This window comes from Notamacropus eugenii, chromosome 3 (genome assembly GCF_028372415.1).
Source record: "Notamacropus eugenii isolate mMacEug1 chromosome 3, mMacEug1.pri_v2, whole genome shotgun sequence".
Classification (NCBI taxonomy): domain Eukaryota; kingdom Metazoa; phylum Chordata; class Mammalia; order Diprotodontia; family Macropodidae; genus Notamacropus; species Notamacropus eugenii.
In genome coordinates this window covers 412,269,851-412,278,162 of record NC_092874.1, presented here as the reverse complement: position 1 = coordinate 412,278,162, position 8,312 = coordinate 412,269,851, and the positions used below count along the sequence as shown (strand labels likewise).

Sequence of the window (8,312 nt, the reverse complement as noted above, 5' to 3'; positions counted from 1 at the left end):
ATTTTTCCCGAGGCTACCATTACTTAAACTATCTCAGGAAATCCTCTTTTTAAAAATGGTCTTGAGAGTCCAGGCATACTCATTGGATTTACATTAATGGTGGCAAATCTTTGTCTTTTGAAAGTAGAATTAATTTTTTGAAACCTCAGAAAAGGGCAGGGAATCATAAGTCAGCCTGTGCCCCTACTACCATCTTCCCTTTGGCAGCTATCTCAGGAGTCATCTTAAATGCAAGGTCATCTGTTCCTCAAGCTATTGACGAAGAAATAAAACCAGGGACATAAAGGAGAACAAGACAGTAGAGGGAAGGGTCATTCCTCACAAACAATGAAGAAGTCAAAGAAAAACTGCTACTTGATAAAATTCTGAAATATAAGAGGATCAAGGTATATTTCTATAGAAATACAATCATTCAACGCCAGAAGAAATGGCCAAGAGAACGTTAATTAGATGAAAAACACATGGCAGAAACTAAAATTTTCAATCCAGTGAACAAAAAGCAAAAATAAAATGGAAATATAACTATATTTAGATAGAAATATGCAAATATCCTATGTTTAAGAAATTTCCCCCCCAGCCACAGTTACAAAAGATATATTTTAGTATTTTTGTCCACTTTTTATGATGTAGTTTTTTTATATGTAGTTTTTATTTAGAAGTTATTTTATAATAATTACATATAATTATCATATGTATGATAAGACTGTAATCATATTTTTCTTTTTTTTTTACATTGATTTCTAATGGTTTCAATATGTTTTACCAAATAGAGAATTCTTGCCCAACAGTTTATGTTTGGGTGTGTATTAGACAGGTAAGGGAAAATATTAAAGGAAATAAAAGAGAAAAATCTTACGTAAATACAAAATGAGTCAAAAGCAGAAACACCAAGGGAAAGAGCAAAATATCTAATGAATACAGTTAGCAAAAAAAAAGATAATTTAAAAAAAGTAAAGAGTCAGGAGTATCAAAATTCAAAAATAATTTATGAAAATATAGAAAAAGGCTTTAAATTTGGATAACAGCTGGAGATTAAAAGATTTACTAGAATTCTGGAAGGTATTGAAAAGAAGTACATACACACAATACCATATTTGAAGAAATAATTGGAGACAATTCCCAAGAGAGGTCAAGACTAGGCAATATTCTGTTAAGTATAAAAAATTCATAAGATACCAGCATAGAGAAATCTGATATAAAAATTTCCAAAAAATATAATTATCAACTTCAAAAATTACAAATACAAATAATTCTTTAAGCACCAGGAGAAAAATGCCTTAAAATTAAAAAAAAAAATGCTTCACCAAGTAGAATCTTTTTTAGGTCCCCAAATCACATGACCAGAAGGCTTGAAAATTCTAATTCAAGGCAGAAAAAAAATATCATTCAGAAAATCCTTACCAAACCTGAATATTTAAGATAAAATTGGAGGAAATTTCCCAGAGAGGTTAAAATCAGACTATTAGGGTTTAAAGCTTACATTGAGTTCTGTTCTGGTGGCCACAGTAAGAGAAGAACCTTGGATGGAAGTAACACATGGCAGCTGTGGAAGCAGAGGTCTTGGAGCATGCAAAAGAGAAAGTAAAAACATAGTCAGGGATGGAGGGATACCAGGTTGGAGGAGTGCTTATAAGTATTTTGTTTGGCAGGAACACTCATTTATTTTTCTCTAGTCCGCATGTTCACTCTCCTGGAGTCTAAGCCCAGGGAACACCAGTCAAGGTATATGAAAAAGGAGATCGGGATGAATAGTCAAAAAGGAAACAGAATTCTTGTAGTTCTTGTTACCTTTCATTGTTTTTATTTTTTAACCCAAAACTTAATGATGACTTTTGCTTTTATATCACAGTAATTTTTAGTTGTGTCTTTTTCCTATGTTTTCTTTTGCTCCCTACAACTGTGAGTGAACTTTCCTTTATGCCAAACCAAACCAAACCAAATCAAATTAAACAATACAAAACATTTTGCATGCTACTAAGAATGGTTTGGTGCAGGGTGAGGCCACATGTGACCCTCTAGGTCCTTAAGTGCAGCCCTTTGGCTTAATCCGAACTTTCATGAAGAAATCCCTTTAATAAAATTGTTTGTTCTATAAAACTTGGACTCAGTCAAAAGATCACACCCACAGACCTAGAAGACCACGTGTGGCCTCAAGGTTACAGGTTCCACACCCTTGGTTTGGTGTACATATAGTGGTTTTCTTTTTGTCTTTGGGCTTCTTGGTGTATATGCCTAGCATCTTGGGGTCAACAGCTACGAATTTTAAAAAATTTATGTCATAAAACAAGCATTTCCATAACAGCACGATAAAAAAGATGCTTACATATGAAATTGTAAATTTACTACTTGCTGTTCCTTTCAAAATATACAACAAAAATTATGTAAATTTCTTTTTTTTCTTCCCTTCTCCCTCCTCCTCCAACCTGGAGATGGCTACCATTAGACATACACACACACACACACACACACACACACATATACACATATACAAACACTCTCTCTCTCTCTCTCTCTCTCTCTCTCTGTGTGCGTGTGTGTGTGTGTGTGTGTGTGTGTGTGCATTTATATAAAATTTAATACAGGCTTCTTTTATCAGTTCTTTCTTTCCCTGAAAGCCAATAGTATCTTTCTTCATACGTCCTTTATAGTTAATTTGGGTATTTATAATAGTCAAAACAACTTGTTAAATTGATATTCAATTTAAGAACATTGTTCTTAAAATAATATTAAATTGTTCTTAAAATAATATTAACACTTTATGTTCCCGTGGTTCTGCTAATTTCAATTTTCATTTCATGGAAGTCTTTCCATGTTTTCTAAAATCATTGAACTCATCATTTCTTATGGCACAGTAGTATTTCATCACAATCATGCCCTACAACTTGTTCAGCCATTTCCCAATTTATGGCTCTCCTTGTAATTTCCAGTTCTTTTTCACCACAGAGAAAGCCACTATAAACATTTTAGAACATCGAGTTTCTTTTCCTTTCTTCCCAATTATTTTCAGAAGTTCACCAAGTAGTGCTATTGCTGGGTCAACGGGTATAGGTAGTTTAATAACTCTCTGGGCATAATTTAAGATTTCTCTCCAAAATGGTTGGATCAGTTCACAATTCTGCAAATGATGAATTAGTTACAATTAATAATGAACTATTAAAATAATTATTTAATCACTTTTCATAAATAATTCCAAATTCTTTTCCAGAATGGTTGGATTGATTTTCAACTCCACCAACAATGTATTCTTGTACCTCATTTCTCATAACAAATACATTGACTGTGTCGCTTTTTGCCTTTTTTTCATCTGGTTATAAGCATAAACCTTAAAATTAGATAACTTTATTAGACAAAGTTGATGTCATTTGCATTTCCCTTATTAGTGGTTTGAAGCAATCATTCATGTGGTTGTAAATGGTTTAGAACTCGTCTTTTGATCGCTATTTCTACCTTTAAAACACTTATCTATTGGGGGAATGATTCTTGGTCTTATATATTTATATTTATTGTCTATATATATAAATATATATACTTATATTAGATATCACATTTTATCAGAGTTGTTTAACATAAATATTTTCCCCAGTTGATAGTTTCTTATGCTAGATGCATTGATTTTATTGATGGAAGTTTTAAATTTGGTGTTATTTATATTGTCTATTTTATTTCTTATGATCACTTCGATGATCTGTTTAAGAAATACTCTCCTAGCCATAATTAAGAAAGATACTTAGCATTTTCCTCCATCTTATTATGATGCAACTTTTTTAATATGTTGATTTCATTTATAAATTATCATGATATATACTATGTTATTATAAATATATTTTCCTTTTTTCACATTGATTTCTATTGTTTTCACCATTGTCAAATAGAGAATCCTTCCCCAGACAGTTTATGTTTGAGAGTTTACCAAATATCTGCTAATAAGTTCAATTTCCCCCTGATTTTTGTTCATTTTCTCTGTGTTTCATTGATCTACTTCTCTATTTTTTTAGAATTAGTGCCAAAGCATGTTGTTGACTTCTTTGTATTAGTTTTTGAAGACTAGAATCACTTTTGCCTAATTACTCATATATTTAAAAAGTTTCTTTTGAGATTCTGTCATTGTTATATAGGTTAGTAATTTGTGAATATTTATTTTGCGTTATAATATTTTTGGTTTGCAAAGCAAACTACTTTGCCATTTGCAAAGAGTGATAATTTCATTGACTTTTTTCCTGAAGTTTATACATTAAACTTGTTTTTCTTGTTATCTAGAACTATTTAAAAACAAAAGAAGGAAGAGGATGATAGTGCTTTTCTCCTGTATTTAGTGGGAAAACTATTATTTTCTCATTGCAAAATAATGCTGTCTTTTAGATATACGTTCTTTTTCATATTAGGCAGCTAAGTGGTATAATAGACAGAGTGATGACCTTGGAGTCAGGAAAACCTGAGTTTAAATTAAGCCTTAGACATTCATAAGCTGTGTGATCCTGGAAATATCACTTAACATCTGCTGTACTTTCCTCAATTATAAAATAGGGAAAATACTAGCATCTACCTCACAGGATTGTTATGAGGTTCAAATGAGATAATATTTGTAAAACAATTAGCATAGTGTCTGGCATATAGGATGTGTTTAATAAATGCTTGTTCCCTTCAATTTAAACTCTTCCTTTTATGCCCATTCTTTTTATTTTTAAGACAAATAAGTTATGCACATTATCCGTGGTTTACAGTGTAAATATTGAATTAATCAAAATAATTTTGGTTGATTTTGTTTTTAATATTGTGATCTATGCTATGTTCTTCCCTAATGTTGAACCTTTTTGAATCCTTTGTATCTAACAGGGATGGTGAATAAATTTTGAATTTTTCTTTGTATTAATAAAACAATTTTAAAAATTTTTCTATCTTAAAAATATTCATTGTAATCATTTATATGATTTTTCTTCCCATTTTATTTAATTTTCAGGATTTCTTTTTTATGCTTGTTTTTAAATATCATTTTAAAAATTCTTTTAAAGTTATGTAGTCAACGAATTTTTTCTCTTTTTTTGGTTTTTTTAATGTACATTTTCAGAGATACAATTTTTGCTTTTAGGACTGCTGTAGATTTATCCCAGAAATTTTGATGTATTCTTTCATTATTTTTAGTTACATAAATTGATATTTTTATGGCTTGATCCTTGACCCACTCATTATTTAGGTGGTCATTATTTTGTTTCTTTTTTGATTCAAATATTTTGTTTATCTGCCCAATATTATTATTTTATTTCATTATTGTCTGTAAGAAATATGTGGATTATTTCAGCCTTTATGAATTTATTTATGAGTCCTCTATACATGATCTTTATTTGTAAAGGTATCATGTGATGTTGAGTAATATTTTTCTTTCATATTTCCATTAAAAATATGCCATTACTTGAAAATTTAACATGTTTAATAGTCTTTTCAGTTCTGTATTTTATGTTTCTGTTGGAATCCAATTCTGAGAAAGAAATATTAAATTCTTCTAGAAATATTGTCCTATTAGCTATGACTTTTGTATAATTTAGTTAGTGTTTCCTTTATGAATTTAGATGCTATGGAATTTGTAGCATATATTTTAAATAGCTATATTTTTATTTTCTGGTACTTCCAAATATAATAAAATTTTTATCATTTTTCTCTTGGCATTATAAATATTTATTTTTACCTTATCTAATACAATGATTTCAACTTCTGAATTTTTGGAATCATCTGAATATAGTAAATTTTATTCTACCTTCATTTTTGATTCTATATGTCCTTATTTCTAAAGGAGCTTTTTGTTTGGCTGGAGGGTGAAATAATATCCCTAAAGACAATAACATAATAAAAACAGTAATACTGGGAGCACAAACAAAATATATGAATTTAAGTAGAAACAAAGTAGTGGGTTTCAACTAATTGTTGGGTTTTGCTTTCATAAACATTCTGCCTGCTACTGTATTTCCTTTTTAGGTTTGTTCAATCCATTCATATTTAACATTATAATTTGAGAGTTATAGTTTCCTCTGTTCATCTGCTTTTTCTTAATTCCTCCTTTTAACTCAAAACTTTGCTATTGTCAATAATTTTGATGGCATCATTTTAGTGCTAGTCTCATCCCACTGGCTTTTCTCACTTCCACTCCTATTTATCTTTTCTGTCCCAAGTTCCTTGAATTTGTAGACACTGTTATTATCTCTTTCTATCTATTCATTTTTAATTGGAAAGATGATATTGATTTTATTTTTGCATAAATCTATTTACATATGCTTTCCTGTATTTATTTTGAAAGCATTTCTTAATCTTCCCTCCTACTTTGAAAAATAAAAAATAAAATTTTCATATCAAATATCTATCTACCTCTATCCATCTGTCTATCTATCTCTCTGTCTATCTATTTACCTATCTATCTACTATCCAGTTAAACAATTTCCCATCTTGGCCATCTACAAAAATATATATCTCATTTTGCATGTTAAGTCCATCACCTTTCTAATAGGAGGTGGGTGGTATGTTTTATCTACCCTAGATTCATAACTTATTATTGCATTAATCAGAGCTCTAAAGTCTTTCAAAATTTTTCCTCCTCTATAATGTCATTGTAGCAATTGTTCTTCTCATTTTACTTACTTTCCTTTACCTCAGTTCATAGATATCTGTCTAGCATCTCCTGAAATTTTTCATTTCATCATTTCTTATGACAAAATAATGTTGCCTTATATTCACGATCGTTTGTTTAGCCATTCCCCAATAGATGGGGATTCCCTTGGGTTTCATATTGGATTACTATAAAAAGAGCTGTTATAAATATTTTGTTTATTTGGGTTCTGTTCTTCTTTCTTTTATTTCATGGGAATTGTAATAGCAATTTAAATAGGAAGATCTGGTGTGAGCCTGGGAACAGCAACCTCACATCTAACTCAGAACTTTTGCAGCCTGACCAGCTATCCCCCCAGGTACCCTCCAAAATGGCATCAACTGTCAAGGATCAGCTTATCTTGAATGTCCTAAAGGAAGACCAGGTTCCCCAGAACAAGATCACTGTTATTGGGGTTGATACAGTTGGCATGGCATGTGCCATTATTATCTTAACAAAGGAATTGGCTGATGCACTTGCCCTAGTTGATGTAATAGAAGACAAACTAAAGCGAGAGATGATGGATCTTCAACATGGCAGCCTTTTCCTCAAAACACCAAAGATTGTTTCTGGCAAAGGCTACAGTGTGACTGCAAACTCAAAACTGGTCATTGTTACAACTGTGGCACGTCAACAGGAGGGAGAAAGTTGTCTTAATTTGTTCTGGCATAATGTGAATATCTTTAAATTCATCATTCCCAATATTGTTAAATACAGCCCTAATTGCAAGCTGCTTATTGTTTCCAATCCAGTGGATATTTTGACATATGTGGGCTGGAAGCTAAGTGACTTTCTTAAAAATCGTATTATTGGAAGTGGTTGCAATCTGGATTCTGCCCATTTCCATTACCTAATGGGGGAGAGACTTGGTGTCCATTCTTCAAGTTGTCATGGATGGGTCCTTGGAGAACATGGAGACTCCAATGTTCCTGTGTGGAGCGATGTGAATCTTGCCAGTGTGTCTTTAAAGAATCTTCATCCTTCTTTGGGAACTGATGCTGATGCAGAGAATTGGAAAGATGTTCATAAACGGGTGATTTAAAGTGCTTATGAGGTCTTCAAACTGAAGGGCTACACTTCCCGGGCCATTAGCTTGTCTGTGGCAGATCTGGCAGAAAGCATTATGAAGAATCTTTGGAGAATGCATCCAATTTCCACCATGATGAAGGGTCTATATTGGCATTAATGAAGATGTCTTCCTTAGTGTCCCATGTGTCTTGGGGCAGAATGGCATTTCAGATGTGGTGCAGGTCAACCTGAATCCAGAGGAGGAGAGCTGTTTAAAGAAAAGTACAGATACTCTTTGGGGAATCCGGAAGGAGCTGCAATTTTAAAATCTTTGAATGTGCTGCCATAAAGAGAACATGACAGGGGTTGAGAGGTTGTATATGATCTACTTTTTAAATAGACCAAATCCTTCCTCTGATTAGTGACTAAACACCAGAAATGTAAAATCTGTGAACACACTCTAGTTTCTTCCTAAAGTTAGAAATGGGGAATGGAACCCTGTTGTAGTTAGCATATGATGCTGGATATGACTTGTATTGTCTCAGTGGTTGTTGTCAAGCACAGACAGTGCCCCATAGGTATATGAACTACCTGCTTTGTATGTAGGTGCTACAGGTTCCCTTAGGTCCAGAAGACAACACTCCTAGATACAAAACACCATAAAGTAGTAATT

General features: G+C 32.0%; 1 pseudogene; it reads left to right on the top strand.

Annotated features, from left to right (window-relative positions):
- Positions 1–6,962: 6,962 nt before the first annotated feature.
- On the top strand, positions 6,963–7,673 carry LOC140532254 (L-lactate dehydrogenase A chain pseudogene; annotated as a pseudogene).
- The last annotated feature ends 639 nt before the right edge of the window (positions 7,674–8,312 follow it).